The sequence below is a fragment of the Microcaecilia unicolor genome, chromosome 1, assembly GCF_901765095.1.
Source record: "Microcaecilia unicolor chromosome 1, aMicUni1.1, whole genome shotgun sequence".
Taxonomy (NCBI): Eukaryota; Metazoa; Chordata; class Amphibia; order Gymnophiona; family Siphonopidae; genus Microcaecilia; species Microcaecilia unicolor.
In genome coordinates, this window is record NC_044031.1 from 368,898,332 (window position 1) to 368,923,456 (window position 25,125).

The following is a 25,125-nucleotide window of genomic DNA, read 5'->3' on the forward strand; positions in this document are numbered from 1 at the left end:
ATAAATTTTAAAATTAAGAGGAATGAGAAAAATAGTGAGTACCAGTAAAGTGATTGAAAACTAGAGAGGAGCAAATGAAATAACAATATCTTAGGAAAGAAGTAGATTTTTATTTCCTTTCTTTAAAATAATGGCATTATGTAGGAGAGGTGCTGAAGCTTCTTCATTCCTTGCTTTGTTCATTCTCGTGTATAGGCGTATACATGCATGTTTAAATTGTTGATATGTAATAAAATCTACATTAGAATATAAGAACTACCAATTGGATAAGTTCATCAAACCAACAATTCTGTTTCCAGGAGTACCCAATTCAGGTCACAGGTTCCTGGCAGGATTCCAAACATTCTTTGCAGCTAACAAAGTTCACTTGGCTAACAATGGTTTGGTTTATGGACCTTTCCTCTAGGAACCTGTCTAAACCCTTTTCTATATCTCCTGCCAGCTGTTTCTTTTCCTTTTTATTATTAAGATTTAGAAATTTTACTTTCTAATAATGCACAAGAAAGAATAAGAAACCAATACAGATGTAAAGTAAGATAAAGAAAATTAAGTTAATCTTCTAAGCCCACATTACAAAAGGGAAGTAACACGTCTGAGACGTGTCTATGGACTCCACCACAATGTACAAATTAAAACTCAGCTTTTGGAATTGCAACACACTTTAAATGAGTTGATTCATCACAACACCCAAAAAACACACACTTATTACAGGTATCAGTTATACAAATATGCAAACAAGGGTGGTAGACTACTAGCCCGATTGCTGCATCCTCGACAGTACATAAGTACATAAGACAGGGTCCCTTTAAGATAGGTGCTTTATACTCTCCCAATGGGGTTCTGGAAAATAGGGACACTCAAATTAATCGTACTATGAGGGATTATTATGCATAATTATACTCACTCCCTGATCCTCCCCCGTTGGAGAGTGCTATGTATCTTCTGGTCTGAACATTACCCGACTGGATCCGGACAGTTTGGCTATACTTAATGCCCCCTTTAAAGCATAGGAGGTATCCTGGGCTATATAGCAGGGACCACTTGGCAAGGCTCCTGGACCAGATGGTTACAGAGGAGAATTTTATAAAATGTTGAGAGAGGATGTTGTCCTACCTCTGACATCTATGTTTAATTCCGTAGTGGTGGAGAGACAATTTCCTAAATCTTTACAGTTAGCACAGATCATCGTTCTACCAAAGCCTGGTCGGGATACACAGAAACCGGAGTCCCATAGATCGATTTTGTTGCTTAATTATGAAGCCAAATTGTTTGCAAAAGTTTTGGAAAATCGTTTATCTCGTATACTTCCGGACATTATCAAGGAATCCCAAGTAGTAATACTGAGCTCCAGGAAAGTCAATATTGGATACTCCATAGGGGATATATATCACCATTTCAGGCTGTTAGAGCAGGATGCGAGTGGGGAAGGGGTTAGGAAAGTAAATGTTACCAGTCCAATGATGACCTGGAGTTATAAGCGTCCGAATAACAGGTCATCTCTGTAATAACTTATAGTTATGGTTACAGTAGGGTGGGATGGGGTGTGAGTCAGTAAAGCAGATATAAATGGAGTATTGCAGTATGTTCATCATTCTATAACTGTTTGACATCTTTACTTAAACTAGTCGTTTAATTGTTTGCTGGTTTTTTTTGTTTGTTTTTTGATCCAATCAAAGATTTATAATCTTTACAATTTTGAAATATGTTGAATGTGCAGGGTGTGATGGGTGGTGGGGAGGATGGGTTAGACGTGAATTTGTAAAACATTGAACAACACGTGTTTCTGTTTGAATTTTGTACTTTATTTCTTTGTTCAATAAAAATTGTTTACAGTTAACAGAAATATAATCATAACATTTTAACATGTGTATCCTTAATTTACTAACACTTGTAGTTGACTATCTATGGGAGGTAACCATGACTACATGTCAGTTTGTTTATACCTACCCATATAAGTAAGAGGGGGAGGTCATTGCCACTCTGAGATTGGACTGCTACTTGTTTGACTAAGTGATTGGGATCATGCAGGTGATACTGTTAAAAGCAAGTTACCTTCCGTTACATGCCTCTTCACCTGGGTTGCCCTATTAAGTTCACCCGGTTCCGTCACTGATATGCCACCACTCCTTCCCCCACCCCCACCCCGACCATCAAGGTTAGGTATGGGTTACCTGGCAGCTTTCGCTGATCATCCCAGTTGTGCTTAGACAATTGAGTCCCCCATCTGTAGAAGACAGGTGGCCACCCTCATATTGCCCTGCCAGCAATTGCCCCCCTTGCCGTCCCTGTATCCCTTAGCTACCTCTATGGAGCCTGCCAAGACCCACTACAGTGACACCTCACTTGTTGTGGGTCCCCCACTAAGGAGCTCCACAGCTGCAGCCATCTTATACATCTAAGCCTTTATATGATAAGTGTACCCAGTCAGGGCAGTATAGGTCAGGACATGTCTCCACTATCATTTTGTGTGCTATGGTACCCCCTCGTAAAGCTTGCATGAACTTATACATCCAGTGATTAATTTTCTTTCTTGTCTTTTCTACTGCCCGGTGTGTTCTTACCCCTTTCCGTATGCGACATGGAATAATATAGGACCAGAGCAGATGTGTTGTAGGACAAATCTTCACTATGTCGAGATGCCCCGTTGTATTTTTTATGTGCACTCCACACTATGGGTTGATGTCAAATCGTTCCACTGAGATGAATGATTAAAGACCACGGGGGATGGGGGTACAATTGCAAGCGATCCAGCAGTGCCAGCATCAGTTGGTCCCATCTCATCCCATGTTGTCCCAGCCAAATTAGTGACACTTCAGTCACTAATAGGCCGAGCCTTTGCCAAATGGGTGAGAGAGTGCCCTTCTATACATCTAGTGTACAAATGAGTGCCGTATATCCACACAGTGCAGGTACCTGCAATAAGAGCACAGGAGGCAAGAATAAGCACCCCGGGTAAGGTAGCAGGGGTTGCTAGCAGAGATCTGATCAGATGTATACTATATATCTGTTGGAGCTCCACCTACCCAATGCCATGATTTATTCTTTTGAAATGTCTAGTTGGCTACCGTTGTGGCTGCAGCTCTTCTAAAGGAATGTCTGCCAAATGAATCGCCTTGGAGTCTAAGACTTTCTAAACTAAGCTTGAGGACCTTTACAATTTTATAGCATGTGAGAGGGTGATTGTTGGTGTGGCTAAGAAACCATGGGGCACTGTTCTGGCGTACATATGGGGCTACTTGGTAAGCTAGCTAAGGTGATAAATCACCCCCTTGTTCCTGGGTATGAAAATTTGCAGTTGACCACCTTCTACAGCTATGTAATTAACCAGCAGTCCCATGGGGAAAGTTAGCATGAAAGTAGAGGGAACTATCTCACTTACGCGAAGAGCGCCAAAAAATGCTAATGAGAATGCACGTTTGAACAAAATAGTTTCAAAGTGGTCAAAACAAATATTCTCTAGGAAGATCAAGAGCTGTGCCAATAATTGGTGTGTAATTGGATGCCGCCTGGCTAGCCTGTGTGCCCTTTCGAATGCCCATCCTTTTACAAGCTGTTTGATTGCAAAATGGCTCACAGGATTTTCAGTGCCAGATGCCTTCAGAAGGAAGTTGATCCCTGCTAACTGCAGCCGCATTGTGGAGTAACTGAACCCCTTGTGTTTCGAATTTAGTATATGTAGCATAAGCGTTTCTGCAGTGAACCAGGACGTTTGCTGAAGGTTGTGGTCCCGGAAGAAGGCTAGGAGCTGCTGGAGCGCACACATATACCTCTTCCTGTAGGTTCAGACAACGATACTAGGTTCAGCTCCCAGGTATCAGGGGTCCAAACTTCCAAACCACAGTGGGTAGTGGAGTTCTGCACGGATCTGCAGCCAGGGCGATCAACTGGAATTCTGCAAACTTAAAATGAGAAAGACAGTCTACAATGGTGTTTTGCATACCAGGGACATGAGAAGCTCTGAATGTAATGTTAAATCGCAAGCATATGAGAACTAGCTCTCTGAGCAATGTTATGACATGTGGACTCCTGGCAGACAACCGGTTTATGACTTCCACTATGGCCATATTGTCCGAGCAGAAGACAGTTGTGCCTGTTAGCAAGGAAGGGCCCACATGCTCAAGGCAACCATTATGGGAAAAAGTTCCAAAAATGTAATGTCCCTTATTATGTCAGAGGCGCACCATGGCCATGGTTCAGTGGACCACACTCCTCTAAAGAAAATGCCGAAACCCAAACCCCTGATGCGTCAGTGAAAAGCTGTATCTCTTCGTTTGTGGGGGCATGCTGTCAAAATGCAAGCCCACTGAAAGAACAGAGGAAGGAGTCCCATATCTAAAGGTCCTCCCTCAATGCAGTAGTTATCCTCATGAAATGGTGACTCCTTTTGACGCTCACCGAAGCCAACACCAGATGGTGGGAGAATATAGGGCCCATCAGCACTATTCTGGCTACGAATTCTAATAGGCCTAAACGAGACTGAAAGCATTTCACTGTAGCTTTCTTGGCCCCAGCGAAGGACTGTATTTCCTCCCTTAGGTTCGCTAGTTTATCCTGTGGTAGGCAGGAAACTTGTTGGGCGGCATCCAACAATGATTAGAAAGGTGAGGGCTGGCACAGGGGTGACAGATTTGTCACTGGCACAGGGGGATGCCGAAATGTGCCACAACACCCTGAAAGGCTTGTAGTATGGCTTAGCATTCTTTCCTCCCCTTCCCAACAAATAGGAAATCGTCCAGATAATGAATGGTGAAGCGATGACTGACTATCTGTTCAACACCCAATGTACAAACGAACTAAATTGTTCAAAGTACCTGCATGATATAGAGCAGCCCATGGGGAGGCATTTATCATAGTAAAATGAGCCACAAGTAAAAACCTAGAAGCTAGAAGGAGTCAGCATGCACCAGCAGCAGTTGGAATGCTGACTCAATGTCCTTGTTCGCTATATGTGTCTGGGGACTTAGGACTCCCTTGTTTTATTAATTGTATAGCGTGTGGATGTGTACTGGACTGAACAAAGAAATGGGTCAATGTAATTGTTAACTGAGGTCCCTTCGGGGTATAAAAGGTTGTGGATTAGCCTGAATTTGCCCAATTCCTTCTTTGGTACGATGCCTACAGGGGAGATGAGAAGGTTCGGTATGGAAGGAGAATGAAAAGGGCCAGCCACCCTGCCCATGTCTATCTCCCTCTGGATTTTCTCTGTAGCAATATGAGCATGCCTTTTGAGTGATCTGGCATTACACGGGTAAGGTAGGGTACCCTCTGCAGGGAGGTCTGGAGTAGGGAATCAGAAATCCTCAGAAGAAGCCCTCTTTCAGATTTTGTGCGTGAACCTTGTCTGGGAAGTTTAGCAACCATGGTGTCATAGCTTTTATGTTAATTGGTGTGTGAACTATGGATCTCAGGTTGACGGTACTGGTGTTGTCTTTTAAGACATCTATCCCTACCTGCCATGCAATGTGAAGACATCTATCCCTACCTGCCATGCAACGTGACGCAGGGTGAGGGACCCCACAGTGGAAGCAGACATGACAAAACTTGCAAGGGTTCCAGGAACATTGGGAATTGTTAAACTGCCTACAAATCCATTTGCTGGAGGGTTGGCCCTTTGAGCTAGAGGAATTGGACCCACTAGTTGATAATGGTGGAAACCTGTCGGGGCTAAATGGTCTACCCGCAGTCATTTCATCGAGTGGAGGAATAGCCTAGTGGTTAGGGTGGTGGACTTTGGTCCTGGGGAACTGAGGAACTGAGTTTGATTCCCACTTCAGGCACAGGCAGCTCCTTGTGACACTGGGTAAAGTCACTTAACCCTCCATTGCCCCATGTAAGCCACATTGAGCCTGCCATGAGTGGGAAAGCGTGGGGTACAAATGTAACAAAAAAAAGTCATAGGTCAACCACCCTATAGATCCATGAGATGGACACATCTTCTGCCATACTCTTCCTAAACTTAATGTTGTAGTTTAGCCAGGCTCGGGAGGAGGGTCTGGGGTCAAGCCTTTTTGCAATACTGTTCAGAAAAAAAGAATTTAAAGTAAGCTGAAGGCTAACTGCACTGGGTAAAAATGCCTTTTTTCTTTCCTGAAAGAAAAAAAAACTGACACTGGGGGGGGGGGGGGGGGGGGGGGGGGTGGGGTGGGGTAGTTTTCTTTATTAAAGGAACTCCTGTGGTTTGCACGATTAAAAAATAAAACATTGTAATTGTGTGGCTCTGGAGTTTTCTCTCTATCTGAAAACACACTGATCACTGTGTGAGGCTCTGATCTCTATAAACAGCAGTTTTTTTCTTTCAACATGACTGTACAAAAAAGGGAGGGGGAATGCTTGAGGGTGTAGAGAGAGGGGGGGGGGCGCTTGTCAGCCTGTTTGTGCTCACACTGAGTTAAAATCAGCATATTTGCTGATCTCTGTGTACAAATGCTGTAGGGAAGAAGAGAGGAGGAACAATTGTAAAACTAGTAGGTTTGTTTTAAAAATTTAACACAGCCTTTTTCTTTTGGTCTGGATGCAGAAAGGAGGGGTGTGGGTGATATGGGTGGGGGAGGGGAGGAGGTATAGATTCTCTCACTCAATACAGCACTTCACTCCATCAGATGAGGTTTCCTCCGGGAGGAGGGGGTGTCTGAGTTAGTGGCATTCTTTCATGAGAGAAAAAAAATCTGACACCAGGGCTCCGGAGGAGGAGGAGGGCCTGGGTCAAGCCTTTTTGAAATACTGTTCAGAAAAAGGAATTTAAAGTACAGTGAAACCTCGGTTTTCGTTGGCTTCAGATTTCGTTGGTTTCTGTTATCGTCAATTTTTTCGTGAAAATTGCGTCTCGGTTTTCATCGGTGTGACCACGCAGCTAATCTTGCATTCTCACGTGTCGTTCTTCTGAGGCATTCTTCTGGGGCATTGTTTCTGGTTGTGGGATCACACTGCTGCTGTTTTCGGACCCAAATTTCGTCGTTTTGCCACACTACTGCTGCTGCTGGTTGAGTGCCTGTATCAAAGTCCCTGCAGGTATTAGGACCCAAATTTCGTCGTTTTGCCACACTACTACTACAGCTGGTTGAGTGCCTGTATCAAAGTCCCTGCAGGTATTAGGACCCAAATTTCATTGTTTTGCCACACTACTACTACAGCTGGTTGAGTGCCTGTATCAAAGTCCCTGCTCTCATCATGGGACCCAAAAATGTTTCTATGGGCAGCAGTCCTTCAAAGAAGAAGGACAAGAACACAATTGAGTTGAAGAAGGAAATCGTTGAAAAATACGAGAGTGGCATTAAGATTGCTGAAATCGCCCGCATGTACAGGAAGTCACCATCCACGATAAGTTCAATCGTTGCAATAAAGGAGGCAATAGTAGCAAAAGGTATGAATGCGATAACAAAACAGAGATCATGGAAGATGTGGAAAAGTTATTATTAATTTGGATCAATCAAAAACAGTTAGATGGCGATTCTGTTTCTGAGGCCATCATATGTGAAAAGGCCAGACTGCTGTATGCCGATCTCATAAAGAAAATGCCTGGGACGAGTGCTACTTCACTAAGTGATTTTAAGGCCAGCAGAGGCTGGTTCGAAAAATTCAAGAGGCGCACTGGCATACACAGTGTTACCAGGCATGGAGAAGCTGCGAGTTCGGACAAGTCTGGTGCTGAAAATTTTGTGTCTGAATTCAAAGATTACATAGAGGCTGAAGGATTCATCCCCCAACAAGTCTTCAACTGTGATGAAACTGGCCTGTTTTGGAAGAAAATGCCAAAGAGAACGTTCATTACACAGGAGGAAATGGCACTGCCTGGAAGGAAATGGCACTGCCTGGACATAAGCCTATGAAAGATAGGCTTACTCTTCTGTTGTGTGATAATGCTAGTGGTGATTGTAAAGTGAAGCCCTTACTGGTGTACCATTCAGAAACTCATAGAGTATTTAGCAGAAACAATGTGATCAAAAGTAAACTGTGTGTGATGTGGAGAGCAAACAAGAAAGCATGGGTCACGAGGGCAATTTTCATTGAGTAGATGAATGAAGTGTTTGGCCCGAGTGTGAAAAAATACCTCCAGGAAAATCATTTGCCCCTTAAGTGCCTCCTGTTAATGGACAATGCTCCTGCACATCCTCCAGGTTTGTAAGATGCACTGTTGGAGCAGTTCAGTTTTATCACTGTGAAGTTATTGCCCCCTAATACCACACCACTCATCCAGCCCATGGACCAGAATGTCATTTCCAATTTCAAGAAACTGTACACAAAAGCATTGTTTCAAAGGTGCTTTGAGGTGACATCAGATACAGAATTGTCCTTAAGAGAGTTCTGGAAAAACCATTTCAACATTCTCAACTGCATCAGCCTCATAGATAAGGCTTGGCAAGGAGTGACATCCAGGACGATAAACTTTGGATGGAAGAAATTATGGCCAGGATGTGTGCATGAGAGAGATTTAGAAGGGTTTGATCCTTCACCTGAAGACCCTACACTTATTGTGCAGTCAATTGTTCATTTAAGTAATTCCATGGGTTTGGAGGTGAGTGGTGAGGATGTGGAAGAGCTGGTGGATGACCACAGAGAAGAACTCACCACTGAAGAGCTGCAAGACCTTCAACTAGAAGTGCAACAGATGGCAGATGAAGAAGTTGCTTCGGATAATGAGGAAGAAACAGTAGAGAATATGCCTTCTTCAGAGATTAAGGACATCCTCTCCATGTGGAGTAAAGTACAGGTGTTTGTGGAGAAAAATCACCCAAAGCTGTTGCAAGCCATGTCTGCAACTTGTTCAATGATAATGTGTTGCCCCATTTTAGGCAAATCTTAAAGAGGCGACAGAAACAAACCTCTTTGGACACGTTTCTTGTGCGGCATGGGCCCACAGACTCTGAAGCTGGTCCTAGTGGCAAAAGAACAAGAAGGGAAGTGACCCCCCCCCCCCCAGAAGCTGGTCCTAGTGACAAAAGAACAAGAAGGGAAGTGACCCCCCCCAGAAGTTGGTCCTAGTGGCAAAAGAACAAGAAGGGAAGTGACCCCCCAGATAGTGTCCTTATGGAGGGGAATCCCCCCTTCCAAACAATAATCTCTGCTCCTCTCTCTCCATCTTCCATACACCAAGAAGAGTCTTCAGAAAGGTAAATGCCATGTTAAATGTTCATTTATTCTATACACTAGTCTTTTTTATTCATTTAAAAGAAAATTTGCTTGTTGCCTCGGTTTTCGTCGGTTTCGGTTTTTGTTGATAGTTTTCGGACGAATTATCGACGAAAACTGAGGTTTCACTGTATGCTGAAGGCTAACTGCACTGACTAAAAATGCCTTTTTTATTTCCTGATAGAAAAAAACTATTTGACACTGGGGTTCAGGAGGAGAAGGAGGGGTAGTCTGGGGGTCAAGCCTTCTTGCTGCACTATTCAGAAAAAGGAGTTTAAAGTAGTGTGAAGGCTTTAAAAAATGCCTATTTTCATTCCTAAGAGAGAGAGAGGGGAAAAAAAGTTAAGCTGGGCACAGTCCTCCTAGGCTGTAGAGGGTAGTGTCAGGTGCTTTTTTTTAATTTTATTTTATTTATTTATCATTTATATATATACTTTACAAGTTTTAACACTTGACAGAAAAATAATGCAAATGTCTATAATATCACAAGGTAAGAAAAAAAATTTCACATATAGGTAATAAATTCCTCAGTGTCAGGTGCTTTTGACATCACTTCACATCACGTGATCTCATCCAAGATGGCAGCGAGTAGTGTGCAACAGGAAGTGATGGGGTATGTCAAGGGGCAGAGTTATGACATCACTTTCTGTGACTTCATCAAAGGGGTGCAGTATGGGGCGGGGTTGTGATATGTGATGCATTTCTTGTATACTGAGGTTCAAAGCAGTTTAACAAAAAGTAATCATAATCAGGAAAAATAAAATGATTATAACATAAGCCATTCAAACAGATAGGTTTTTAACTGCTTTCTAAAGCAGATATAACTGGAAGACCTGCACAGTTCCAAAGGAAGCAAAAACCAGGAAAGTGGTGCCTGAACGCAGAAAGACATCTCCAAAATCTGTTAGCATCTATCACCAAGAAAAGAGAGCAGTAAAAGACGGAACAAATCCCTTGCTTTTAGAACTCTGCATGCAAGAGGAAAATAAATCAAAATTTTAAAACATTCTGGAGCTGAGCCATCAAACATTTTGAAAATTAAACAAAACTCTGAAATGAATAGGGAGCCTATGTAAAGCAACACATGCAGCAGTTGAGATGTCAGATTTTTTAAGGACCAAAATAAGTTTTGCTGTTATATTCTACAATAATTGTAATTTGAGTCAAAATTTTAATGTAAGAGAGACAAAGGGCATCAAAGTAGTCTAGATGGCTCAGCCACTGGAGGTGTAGAACAAATTTGATGGTGGTTCCTCCTGAGGAAGATTTGTGAAATGCGGTCCTGCATTGAGGAGCCGGCATAACATGAAACAGATATGGTGGACTGTTGAGTTAGAGGGGAATAATCGAACGTCGCCGGCGATCTATTTTGGCGGCGGTGCAACAGCCGGCAGGAACCGTATTTTCAAAAAAGATGGCCGGCCATCTTTTTTTTCGATAATACGGTGTGGGCCGGCGAAATGCCTTGGATTTCGCCGGGTTTGAGATCGCCACTCTTGTTTTTTCGCGATAATGGAAAAAACTGCCGGCGATCTCAAACCCGGCGAAATCCAAGGCATTTGGCCGTGGGAGGAGTCAGCATTTGTAGTGCAATGGTCCCCCTCACATGCCAGGACACCAACCGGGCACCCTAGGGGGCACTTCAAACATCTTTTATAAACAACCAAATTAGCTTCCAGGTGCATAGCACCCTTCCCTTGTGTGCTGAGTCCCCTAAATCCCCTCCAAAACCCACTGCTCACAAGTGTGCACCATTACCCTAGCCCTAAGGGCTGAAGGGGGGCACCTACATGTGGGTACAGTGGGTTTTGGGGGGTTTGGGAGGGCTCAACATTACCCACCACAAGTGGAACAGGTAGGGGGGGATGGGCCTGGCTCTGCCTTTCTGCAGTCCACTGCAACCAACAACAACTGTTCCAGGGACCTGCATACTGCTGTCAGGGTGCTGGGTATGCCATTTGAGGCTGGCATACAGGCTGGCAAAAAAGGTTTGTATTTTAATAATTTTAGTGTGGGAGGGGGTTGGCGACCACTGGGGGAGTAAGGGGAGGTCATCCCCCATTCTCTCCGGTGGTCATCTGGTCAGTTGGGGCACCTTTTTGAGGCTTGGTCATGAAAATAAAAGGACCAAGTAAACCCGGCGAAATACTGCTTATTGCCGGGATTTATTTTTCTATTATCCGCGAAAGCCGGCCATCTGGTAGCCACGCCCAAGCCTGCCCATGTCCCGCCTTCGCTTCGCCACCAACACGCCCCTTTGAACTTTCGCCGGCGCGGCGAAGGGAAAGCGGCGAAGCTATCACAAATGTAGCTTTCGATTATACGCTTTTTGCCGCTTTTGCGAAATCGCCGGCCATATCCCGATTTGTGTCGGGAAATAGCCGGCGATTACTTTCGATTATAAGCTGGTTAGTCACCGAGCACACAGCACCTGTATTGTGATTCATACTAATGACTGGAGGTGGCATATTTGAACAGCCTACGGAGGTTTAACGGACATACAGTTTGTCCATGAAGAACAGTCATCCAGCGTTTATGTGGAAACATTTTCACTGCGTCCATGCGGAAGGCGTGGCGTTTGTAGGAAAAGGACTATTTTGCTGGCAGGACTGAGTTTTGATTATTTGAGTATGATATAATGTATAAGCATGGCAAAACATATGCACAATACGAAACAGTATAAGTATGCAGTTTAAAATGTAAAATCAACTGTTTTGTATTTAAATTAAATACAGGTGTGCAAGGTGAGCGGAGGAGTGAATGTGTGAGGTTTTAATAGTAGGCAGCAGTGCTAGTGAGGTTAGCGGGCATTGCAATTTAATTTAAAACCATGAATAGAACTGTAGTGTTTGATCGTATTAATACATTTAGCCACCTTCAAGGTGGTATCAGACCAATTTTCGCAGACTAGGACAAGCAACAACATATCATCGCCATAGAGATTAAAGGTCATTCCCAATGAAAAAAAAAAACTTGAACCATATTAGTCATGCAAACATTAAATAAAATAGGTGACAACGGGGAGCCCTGCGGGACACTGCGGGGCAGTACCCATCTTGCTGACAGATCACCCCTCATTTTAACACAGTAATGTCTGTTGGACAAAAATTCTCTAAACCATGTAAGGACTCTGCCAGAAATACCTACTGAGTTCAAATAAGGCGGGGCTATGGGCGGGATTATATAAAACAAGTGGGTGGGGTGGGGCATGGGCATGGCCTGGGTAGATCCTCAATTCCAGGCTGATGAGACTGGAAGAGGGCATGGCCACTTGTGAAAATCAATTAAAGATAATTAATGGTTGATGAATGCTAGTGAGGTATATTTACTACTGTCCCAGCATTCACTGCAAAGTGCTGCAGTGAATGGGCATGGACTGGGCAGATCCTCGATTCTGACTGGCTGATGTGACTGGAAGTGGGCATGGCCACCTGTGAAAATCAACTAAAGATAATTAATACTAGTGAGATATACTACTACCATCCCAGCACTAACCGCACTGTGCTGCAGTGATCAGAGGGGATATTCAACCACACTGTACAGTTAAGAGCTGCTGAATACCTGAGGCCAGCCCACTGAGTGGGGTATAAGCATACAGGAGCCTTTCTTGTCTGCTTAAATCCCTTTCAATAGCTACCTCGTGGTAGCAGTATATATGTGAGAGATAAATCTGCTGTCTGTTATATCAGAAGAGTACAATGAATGCTTATACAGAAAAGTTGACTGTGTTTCTTGCAGCCCCATATAGTGCAAGAATCAAAATCAGAGTGTCTCCTGAAGAGAAATAAGAACAATGAACCAAATAGGCTTTGCCAAATGTGTCTCATATTCAGATTGTTTTTTTTAAACTGAACAGTTTATCATTTGAAGACAGCAAAAATGAAACATGCTTATTTCTCTCAGGCTGCAGGATCATTCATCTCAGAAGTCAGCATCCTCAGGGGACATCAAAACTGCCCATTGCAGCTGAACATGTACCAGAGATCAAAGACACTGTCTAATTCACAAGAACAACCATACTGGGTAACACCAATGGTCCATCTAGACCAGTATCCTGCTTCCAGCAGTGGCCAATCAAGGTCACAAATACCTGTCAGAAACCTCTCTTAACCTTCCTTGAAGCTTAAAGGCAGGTGTTATTCTGCATCTTAAAATATGGCTGAAATATTTAGGTCTTTAGTCTTCTATCACATGCCCGGATGAAGTGATTTAGATTTCATTATTCAGTCCTATCTTTCATTTTCCAAACAGCAGAGCAATTAGCCTATCAAGAGGAGCACACAACAGGTGGCTCTGATTGCCACACTCGTGTACCTCCGGTCTCAGAGTTAAAATGTGCTGTGGTTAATGAATCTGCTGTGTGATCTGCAAGTCAACAGACAGAAAACCACTGAGCTATTCCCAGCTCATCTGGAGGAAAAAGGCGAGGGCTTAACATGCTGTATGGGATAAATCCTCTGCCAGAATTCCGTACTATATAGTTCTACATCAGAAGGGCTGCTCATTTGTCCTTTAGGAGCTGATTTTGTTTGGAACTTGAGTGAGCGGAACAGCATTTTATAGGTTCAAGCAATCTCCTAGAAAATTTCCTGGGGGTATACAAATGTGATAAGTAGGCACACAGACACATAGCACCTACTTTTTACAAGATGGAACGGATTCAGGACTAGCAAACTGTACCTGACTCAGGGCAGGTGTAAATGCATGTGTCCGCTTTCCCTGTGGCAACTGTATAAAAGCACATAAGCAAACGTGTTTCCTTTATAAAATAGATCCAATAAAGGAACCTGTGTGCTTTTCCTGCCTAGAAACTGTGTTATAAAATTATCTTTGGAGATTTCATGCATAAAGGCCTTTTTACACATATAAAAGGTCTTTTAGAAAATTAGCCCAGAGGTTCCACGGTAAAATACACCACCAGGTATCAATAAGACATATGTTTTTATGTAATTCTTGGGTGCGTGTATGTTCAAAGGTAGAGTTTGGGCAGAGCATAGTGGAATCATGGTTTTCGTGCATTGTTTATACAACACACTTGTATACAGGTCTTTTATGCATAAAACATTTGCACCTCCAACTGAGCAAGCATAAGTGTAGATGGCTTCAGTCTAGGTATGATTTCTGCTGATTCTTTGCTATTAGTGCTTTATAAAGACATATAAGTGCCAATGGGGCTCATTTTGAAAAGAGAAAAACATCCAAAAAGTGTCATACAGCAGCATTTGGATGAATTTCTTCTGAAAAAGTTCAAATCGGTATTTTCGAAATATATTTTGCAGACGTTTATCTATGCAATTTGTCTGCAGTATGTCCAAAATACAAGAGGGTGTGTTGGGGCATTCTGAACGCGGGATTAGGGCGTGCTTAACACTTGGACGTTTTACAGCCATAATGGAATAAAAACAAAACGTTTCAAGCAAAAACTTCAACGTTTTGGTCTAGACCTATTTTTCTAATGAATAAGACACAAAAAGGTGACCTAAATGCAGTGCTTTTTTTTGTGCCGGTACGCAACGGTACGGCGTACCGGCACCTCTTTTTTTTCCTCCCCCCGCCCCGTGACGGAGCCAGTGCCAGCCCACATTTCCGGCCGCTGCTGCTTCTCCTGTTGAGCAGCAGCGGCCGCTACACAAAGAAAAAGATTTAAAAAAAACTTCAAACCTGGCTGAAACGCGGCACCCCGGCACTGTAGACAGCCATTAGGCATTGGCTGTTGCCCCGCAGCCGCTCCTCCTCTTGCCTCTACGTCACTGCACTCCTCCGGGGTCTTCCTCCAGGGGCAGTGACGTAGAGGCAAGAGGAGGAGCGGCTGCGGGGCAACAGCCAATGCCTAATAGCTGTCTACAGTGCCGGGGTGCCGCATTTCAGCCAGGTTTCAATTTTTTTTTTAAATCTTCTTTTTCTTTGTGTAGCGGCCGCTGCTGCTCAACAGGAGAAGCAGCAGTGGCCGGAAATAGGGGCTGGTGCCGCATGCGTCGCGTCTTCGCGCCGTTCGCGGGAAACTTGGCAGGGAGAGGGAAACCAACAGAGGGAAGGATTGGGGAGAGAGAGAAAGAGGGAAAACAACAGAGGGAAGGATTGGGGAGAAAGAGAAAGAGGGAAAACAACAGAGGGAAGGATTGGGGAGAGAGAGGGAAAACAGATGGAAGGATGGGGAGAGAGAGGGAAAAACAGATGGAAGGATTGGGGAGAGAGGGGAAAAACAGATGGAAGGATTGGGGAGAGAGGGGAAAACAGATGGAAGGATGGGGAGAGAGAGAAAGAGGGAAAACAACAGAGGGAAGGATTGGGGAGAGAGAGGGGAAAACAGATGGAAGGATGGGGAGAGAGGGAAAAACAGATGGAAGGATGGGGAGAGAGAGGGAAAAACACAGATGGAAGGATGGGGAAAGAGAGAGGGAAAACAGATGGAAGGATGGGGAAAGAGAGAGGGAAAACACAGATGGAAGGATGGGGAGAGAGAGGGGGAAAACAGATGGAAGGATGGGGAGAGAGAGAGAGGGAAAAACAGATGAAAAGATGGGGAGAGAGAGAGAGGGAAAAACAGATGGAAGGATGGGGAGAGAGAGAGGGAAAACGGAAGGATAGAGAGAGAAAGAGGGAAGACGCTGGATGGAAGAATGCAGAAAGAAATAGGGGAGACACTGGAAGGATGGGGAGAGAAAGTAGAGCTGCTGGATGGAAAAGGGGAATAGAGAAAGACTGGAGAATAAGAGGAAGGGGCATGGGGAGAACAAGGGTGAGGAAAAGATGAAAAGCCACAGGTAGATGAAGGAAATTAAAGAATGGATAGTAAGAATGAATTAAATCTGGACAGAGAGAGAGCCTGAAAAATATTGGAGAAAGCAAAGAAAAAGGAGACAAAAATGACAATTAAGCGAAAACAAAGGAAAGGAGAATCACAGACTGGGACCAATATGGAAAGAAAAACAGTCACCAGACAACAAAGGTAGAAAAAAATCATTTTATTTTCATTTTAGTGTTTGTAATATGTCCAATTTGAGAAATTACATTGGCTGTCTTATTTTGCACTGGGTATACTACTACTACTACTTAGCAAATCACGTTATTTTTTTCTCCTATAGTACTGTAATATTTTCAATGATGTCTGTTTATATGCGCCATGGCTGGTATAGGGGGTGTGGTTAATGTGGGTGTGGCTATCATAGGGGTGGAGCCATATGTGGTGACCCCGCCCATAATGAGTACCGGCACCTTTTTTTCTACAAAAAAAGCACTGCCTAAATGACTAGATAACCACTGGAGAGAATCAGAGAAGACCTCTCCCGTACTCCCCCACTTGTCATTGACCCCCTCCCACTCCAAAACAATGTGAATAAAAGTAATATTCACCAGCCTCTATGACAGCCTCAGATGTTAGAGCCATATCCATTAGAGCAGCATGCAGGTCCCTCAAGTAGTATAGTGGTGGATGCAGTGCACTTTAGACAGGTGGACCCAGGCCCATACCTCCCCCTACCTGTTACATGTGGTGGAAACTGTGAGCCCTCCAAAACTCACTAAGAACCCCTCACATATAGGTGCCCCCTTCACCAGAGGCGTATCTGAAGTTCGGCGGTAGGGGGGGCAGAGCCAGAGTGAGGGGGCACATTATAGCCCCCCCTGCTGCCGCCGCCATTGCCGACCCCCCCTGCCACCGTCACCCCCCCTGCCGCCGTCATCTACCTTTGCTGGCGGGGGACCCCAACCCCCGCCAGCCGAGGTCCGCTTCCTCCTGTCGCTGCCTTTAAAAATATTCCTTCAGCTGGCGGGGGACCCCAACCCCCGCCAGCCGAGCCGACGTTTTTTAAGTTCTTCTTCGATCGTCCTCCGTGCTGTTCAAAGCTGCTGAATCCAGTTTCGGAGTCTGACGTCGCAGCACGTTGTACGTGCAGGACGTCAGACTCACAGAAACATGGTTACATTTGCTGTTCAGATTTGAGACTTTTAGCGCAAAATGTCCAAAGTCCGACTTAGATGTCATATTGAAAATGCCCTTCAATGTGTCTGTATGAAATAGGTTAAGATAAACACCTACTTGGCCTTTACACATAGGAGGCTTATCATAAACTTACACGAGTGACTTTCTCATCATTTTCACATAACATCTGGAACCCACTTTTTGCATGCAGTAGGGTTTTCATTTCTTTCTTTATTAAATGCTCAGCTGTCTATATAGTGTAAGTTATTTCAGGATAGACATGTTACTGGCAAATTATAATTACCTTTTAACATATATTTCTAAATAATAGCACTATATCTGCCAGGTAGCTCTCTGGTAAGTACACAACACTGCCATTCAGGAGCAGTAGACTTGGGCTTGATTTGATTTGACTTCCTAAGTACTAATCTTATTGTGGAACCTGCTGGCAGAAAAAAGATCAGAGCAGGAGTTTGCTCTCAAAGGAGAAGTGTGCTGCTTACTCTGTTACAGTATTTAACTTTATAGAGCCACGTCAGGGCTGAGACAGAAACTAGAAAACACACAAAGATCATCTGTAATGCCTGCTGATGAGATGGTAAACACTTTGCTGGAAGAATAATCTGCCATTATTGAGAGAAGATGACCAGCCTTTCAATCTTCTAACATTTTGAATTATGTTTACTGCCTTTCTGTAGATACAGTCAAAGTGGTTTACATATATACTAAAGAATGCCATAGCTTAATAAGCAAAAATGTCTGGGGGAGGAGATGTATAATATTGAAAGCCACTCTATATTTGGTTTCCCGTGGGTAACAATGAAGTGCCCCAACACAGTTCTCTCTACTAACAATAGTTCAGTTTTTACTGCAATGAAGTTATTATCTGAATTGTGTATTTGATACAATAATCACACATAAACAGGACTATGCTGCCAATTTTTCACTAGATTATCTCAAATATATTCTTACAAAGTACAAACTGTTATCTAATATTTATTTATTTATTAGGATTTATTTACCGCCTTTTTGAAGGAATTCACTCAAGGTGGTGTACAGTAAGAATAGATCAAACATGAGCAATAGGCAATTACAGTAGTAAAAATATTCAAGTAACAATACAAAGTATGGCATGGTATACTACTTGCAATGACAACACAATATGTAATAGAACATTATAATTGGTAGTAAAGGGTAAGGCAAAGTTGTAACATATAGATGAGTAAGAATGTAGGAAGAATTTGAAAGTAAGGTGACTGATTTGAAGAAAGTTGCACATGAGGTCAGAGAGATGGTTAAATATTGTCTCAGTTAGGCTAGGAGTGGATAAACATGTCCCGCTGCAGTATATGCAGCCCGAGTCAGTCCTTGTGTGTGTGAGTGAGACTAACAAGTTAGTTAATTCTTCCATTAAATGCTTGGTTGAAGAGCCAAGCTTTCACCTGCTTCCTGAAGTACAGATAGAGGGGCATAATTAAACGGGGCCGGCCATCTATAAGTGTGCCCACCTCTAATGATGGCCCCGTAAAAAGGTGTACCCGACTGTATTATCGAAACAAGATGGCTGGCCATCTTTCATTTCGATAATACGGTCGGAGCCGGCCAAATCTCAACATCTGAGCCGCCCTTAGAGATGGCCGACATTGGTTTTCGCAGATAATGGAAACTAATGGCGTCCATCTGAAACCCGGTCAAATCCAAGCCATTTGGTCGTAGGAGGAGCCAGCATTTGTAGTGCACTGGTCCCCCTCACATGCCAGGACACCAACTGGGCACCCTAGGGGGCACTGCAGTGGACTTCATGAATTGCTCCCAGATGCATACCTCACTTGCCTTGTATGCTGAGCCCCCCAAACCCCCTCAAAACCCACTCCCCACAACTGTACACCACTACCATAGCCCTTAAAGGGTAACAGGGGGCACCTACACATATAGTGGGTTTCGGGTGGGTTTTGGAGGGCTCCCATTTACCACCACAAGTGTAACAGGTGGGGGGGGATGGGCCTGGGTCCGCCTGCCTGAAGTGCACTGCAGTACCCACTACAAACTGCTCCAGGGACCTGCATAGTGCTGTCATGGACCTGGGTATGACATTTGAGGCTGGCATAGAAGCTGGCAAAAAAATGTTTAAAAATTTTTTTTTTGGGTGGGAGGGGGTTGGTGACCACTGGGGGAGTAAGGGGAGATGATCCCCGATTCCTTCCGGTGGTCATCTGGTCAGTTTGGGCACCTTTTCGAGGCTTGGTCGTGAACAAAAAGGGACCAAGTAAAGCCAGCCAAATGCTCGTCAGGGCCGGCCTTCTTTTTTCCATTATCGGTTGAGGACGGCCATCTCTTAACCACGGCCCCGTCCCGCCTTTGGTACACTGCCAACACGCCCCCTTGAACTTTGGCCGGCCCTGCGACGGAAAGCAGTTGAAGCCGGCCAAAATCGGCTTTCGATTATACCGATTTGTGTCGGAAGATGGCCGCCCTTCTCCTTCGAAAATAAGCAGGATAGTCTTGGTTAAGCGGAGCCTTTCAGGAAATGCATTTCAGAGTGTGGGGGCTACTCTAGGGATCATTTGTGTCATTAAAAAAGGAAAGGAAAAACGTTTTCTGTCTTACTTACTTTCCAGCGTTTAACTTTACAGCAGTATTGTGGCTTTAAATGAGTTCATTTTCTCATAAAGATTTTTTTTTAATGTGATGTGTATTGCTCCTGTGTTTTTATCCAATATGCCCTTCATCACTATAGTTACTCCTTTTCTCTGCTCACATTGCCAGAGGATCCAGTGTAATAGCAACTCCTCCAACACAGCTGCCGAATTTCTTTCTGTTCAATTCACCTGAGCTTCAGTTCTATAACGAATTAGTGAAAGTGCCTGAAGCAGCAGCATTTAGAATCACTACATACTCTTTACTGTGTATCAGTAGCAAAACAGTAAGCAAAGTAGGCGATAAAAACATAAAAATGTATGTTACATATGCCATATTTGGACTCAGTAACTGTCAAACCAAACATTTACTGGTGCAGTTTTGATTACGGTTCCAACAAGTGCCAAGTTCATTTGAAATTCTTTTTTCTTAACAGATGTGAAAGCACACTTTTATAATCCAAAACACAACAGTGCATCTGTTAGCAGGTGAGTGTAATCCATGCCATGTTTGGCTACTTTCATGGTGGTCAATGACATTGCAAAAAATACCAAACAGCTTGACACAGATATATAAAACTTAAATGTAAGTGTAAAAATGCTGAAATTCCAGTCATATATCATCAGAAAGAAATACGGAATGATACAAACACAGCAGCGACACCCTTCCCAGTGAAACTGCATCTATCCTTTTAAGAAGAGATTCAGTTCAGATGGAAGTGTGTGTGCAACAGCAGCAGGGAGGAAGTAGTGTTGTAACAGATGCAATCACAGAAAAGGCAGTGAAGGTAGGAAGGAGTCGGAAGAAACTAAACAAATTCTCTGTAACCTTGGAGGATGTAATGGGTCAGTTCAGCAAGCTGAAGAGTAGTAAATCACTGGGACCTGATGGTATTCATCCCAGAGTATTAATAGAACTAAAAAATGAACTTGCGGAGCTACTGTTAGAAATATGCAATCTGTCCCTAAAATCGAGTGTAGTACCGGAAGACTGGAGGGTAGCCAATGTTACTCCGATTTTTAAGAAGGGTTCCAGAGGAGATCCGGGAAATTATAGACCGGTGAGTCTGACGTCGGTGCCGGGCAAGATGGTGGAGGCTATTATTAAGAATAAAATTGCAGAGCATATACAAAAACATGGACTGATGAGACAAAGTCAGCACGGATTTAGTGAAGGGATGTCTTGCCTCACCAATCTAATGCATTTTTTTGAGGGGGTAAGCAAACATGTGGACAATGGGGAGCCGGTTGATATTGTATATCTGGATTTTCAGAAGGCGTTTGACAAAGTGCCGCACGAAAGACTCCTGAAGAAATTGCAGAGTCATGGAATCGGAGGTAGGGTATTATTATGGATTAAGAACTGGTTGAAAGATAGGAAGCAGAGAGTAGGATTGCGTGGCCAGTATTCTCAGTGGAGGAGGGTAGTTAGTGGGGTCCCGCAGGGGTCTGTGCTGGGTCCGTTGCTTTTTAATGTATTTATAAATGACCTAGAGATGGGAATAACTAGTGAGGTAATTAAATTCGCCGATGACACAAAATTATTCAGGGTCGTCAAGTCGCAGGAGGAATGTGAACGATTACAGGAGGACCTTGCGAGACTGGGAGAATGGGCGTGCAAGTGGCAGATGAAGTTCAATGTTGACAAGTGCAAAGTGATGCATGTGGGTAAGAGGAACCCGAATTATAGCTACGTCTTGCAAGGTTCCGCGTTAGGAGTTACGGATCAAGAAAGGGATCTGGGTGTCGTCGTCGATGATACGCTGAAACCTTCTGCTCAGTGTGCTGCTGCGGCTAGGAAAGCGAATAGAATGTTGGGTGTTATTAGGAAGGGTATGGAGTCCAGGTGTGCGGATCTTATAATGCCGTTGTATCGCTCCATGGTGCGACCGCACCTGGAGTATTGTGTTCAGTACTGGTCTCCGTATCTCAAAAAAGATATAGTAGAATTGGAAAAGGTACAGCGAAGGGTGACGAAAATGATAGTGGGGATGGGACGACTTTCCTATGAAGAGAGGCTGAGAAGGCTAGGGCTTTTCAGCTTGGAGAAGAGACGGCTGAGGGGAGATATGATAGAAGTGTATAAAATAATGAGTGGAATGGATCGGGTGGATGTGAAGCGACTGTTCACGCTATCCAAAAATACTAGGACTAGAGGGCATGAGTTGAAGCTACAGTGTGGTAAATTTAAAACGAATCGGAGAAAATGTTTCTTCACCCAACGTGTAATTAGACTCTGGAATTCGTTGCCGGAGAACGTGGTACGGGCGGTTAGCTTGACGGAGTTTAAAAAGGGGTTAGATAGATTCCTAAAGGACAAGTCCATAGACCGCTATTAAATGGACTTGGAAAAATTCCGCATTTTTAGGTATAACTTGTCTGGAATGTTTTTACGTTTGGGGAGCGTGCCAGGTGCCCTTGACCTGGATTGGCCACTGTCGGTGACAGGATGCTGGGCTAGATGGACCTTTGGTCTTTCCCAGTATGGCACTACTTATGTACTTATGTACTTATGCTGAAATTCCAGTCATATATCATCAGAAAGAAATACGGAATGATACAAACACAGCAGGGACACCCTTCCCAGTGAAACTGCATCTATCCTTTTAAGAAGAGATTCAGTTCAGATGGAAGTGTGTGTGCAACAGCAGCAGGGAGGAAGTAGTGTTGTAACAGATGCAATCACAGAAAAGGCAGTGAAGGTAGGAAGGAGTCTGATTCAACAGATGAAAATGTGCACAGAAGTAGTTTTTTCTCCCAGTAGAATAGCTCTCATAAATCAGCTAAGTGATGAATCTTAGAATACAGTATAGGAGAGTGGAAGATCAAGAAATAGCCAGTAGAAAGGGAGAAAAAAAAAATATGAAATAACAAGCCAGGGTACATGGCACAAAGAGAAAAGATGGGAAGCTTGGGCTGAGCAGAGAGTACAGACAGGCAGAATGCTTTAGGGATATGCTGTAACCTGAAACAAAACAGCAAACGACTATATATTGTTTTCACTTTCAAAATGAAATGAAAGAAAAAAACAAATGAAATGCCCCTTTTATTTCTAGCCACTCAAGGGTCACTCACTATCTGGGTTCCTCTTCCCCAAGCTGCTTCTGATATAATAGCAAAGCTGAAGCCCCTGAAGATCTCTCTCATGCCTCCTACTGCCCCCCCATCCCTCCACTAACCTCATCTACATCTTCTAAAATCAGGAAAAGATCCCTTGTCACCCCCATCCCACATTGCCATGTCTCAAAATGGTGATGCCTGACCTAAAGCCAGTGCCATTTTGTTGTATGTTGTGTAACACAATGCCACCAGCATCAGGCAGGAGATCACACCTTCCTTTAGAAGGCGGGGTAACTGGGAAGATTGGAGGGGTCCAAAGGAGATTTTATTTTATTATTTTAGGAGTAGCAGAGGTGGCTTGAAGTGAGAGGGCAGACCCTTTCCTTATATTTCATTTTGTTGTTGTTGCTTCTTGTATCATTTGCTTCAATTGTTTTGTTGTTTTAAAGAAACAAAACAAAAAATAAAAAATGAAATTAAACAAAAGTTTGGTGCATAATTCTAGTATGTCTTAAAATATGAAAGCTTTGAACTTTATGTGGTTGGGAGCCAAAATGGTGTTTAACAGTAGCCTAAAGGTTAGTGCAGTGGGCTGAGAACTAGGGGAACTGGCTTCAATTCCCTCTGTGGCTCCTTGTGAGTATGGGCAAGTCACTTAACCCTCCATTGACCCAGGTACCCCTTCTCCCCTGGAATGCCCCTCCCAGAAAGATTTTAAAATATTTTTAGCGTGTGGTTTCTCCACACAGATGCAAAACTTACTGCAAGGCACATGGGCGCATCCCGTAGTAAGCCATTTTAACCTGTGATAAGTGCGTGCCAGCACTTACAGCAGCTTAGTAAAAGGACCATTAGAGACCCTTTTACTAAGGTGCATAGGCACCTACGTGCGCCCAACGCATGCCAATTTGCAGCTACCACGTGGCCCGGGCGGTAATTTCATTTTTTACGTGCACCCACTACATGCGTCGGAAAATTTCCAGCGAACGGCAATAACTGGGAGGTAATCAGCAGCGTACGCGCGCTGACGATTACTGCCCAGTTCACGCGTGAGACCTTACTGCTAAGTCAATAGGTGGTGGTAAGGTCTCGGGCCCAAAAAGAGCGCCAATTTTTATTTTGCCCCACTTCCATTTTCGGCCCAAAAAAGGCCCTTTTTCGCAGGTGCATTGAAAAATTGACCTGTGTGCGTTCAATTCATGTGTCTACACCAGCACAGGCCATTTTTCAGCGCACCTTAGTAAAAGGAGCCCTTAGTTAAGATCTTAAACAGGTAATACTGTAGGTTTAGCAGACAAAGAAATAGTAGATGATGAGGTTATTGTACAATCGCAAGCAGGTGCGTGAAGTAGCTATATACTTTTTCCCTGTGCAGGTTTTGCTGAAGTTTTGAAAAGAAAGTTATATCTTGTTTCCATTTTGTAAATTACCCCAGGGAAAGAATGTTCTTACATTTATATCTGCTCTATAAGCACACCACACATCTTCTGGGTTTATTTACAGTGCATACAGCTGAGTTTTCAAAAGTGTCTTGAGTCTAATGGGCGAAGGAGCTTTGGAGAGGCACTCAAGGAGAAAACTGCCCTCTGCCCGCCAAACCCCTGCCCCATCCCTCAAGGCCGAAGCATTGGAAAAGTGGGTAGGGCCCATTGCACTGACTGCACTTATGCTGGAATTTACATGCCAGGTGATCACAGCGGCAGGCATTAGGTGGGAAACGGACATTGAACCCAGGATTATGCCAGAGACAGGAGAAACCCGCCTGTCAACCGGAGCCCCCGAATGTGGGAAAGGAACCATCCCTCCTGCTCTGGAGATGGGAAAGGACCCATCCAAAGTTGGTCCAGCTCCATCAAAGGGGTACCCGTAAAAAGAGGGCCAAATACGTGAAGGGGTCATACCATTCCTTATTCTCCTATGCATTTGTTGTGATCTCTCAGTGACTACCGTCTGGTCTTTGCCCAACCCTAAACCAGGCACTTTTGGAATCCACCAGACACCATGCCTTTTACTTTGCAGGCCCATTCTATTGGAATTATCTCCCTCACAACGACGTACAAGCAGAATTGTTCTTTGAAAAATTCAGACCAGCAATGAAAGCTTGACTGTTTTGCCAAGCCTATAATCTGCCTCAGGGCTGTTTGATGCTAGCACTGCTGTCTCTTGTCTATTCTCCCCCCCTTTTTTCCCCACTTTCCCTGTTCCTGCCCTCACCCTAGTCCCCTTTCTCCCCTACCCTTACACTGTTTTATTTGTTTGTTCTTTGCTATTGTTGGAACAAATGTTTTTACTTTCCTTTTAAATTTTGTAGTTTTTTTTCTTTTTTCTTGACGTTATATGTTTTATTTTATTGTAAATTGCATAGGTCTATTAGTTAGTTGA

General features: G+C 43.8%; 1 protein-coding gene across 1 annotated transcript in view; it reads right to left on the minus strand.

Moving 5' to 3' along the window:
• The window catches only part of CTNND2 (catenin delta 2), a 1,428,722-nt gene that overhangs the window by 257,437 nt on the left and 1,146,160 nt on the right, over window positions 1-25,125 (minus strand). The window lies entirely within an intron of this gene.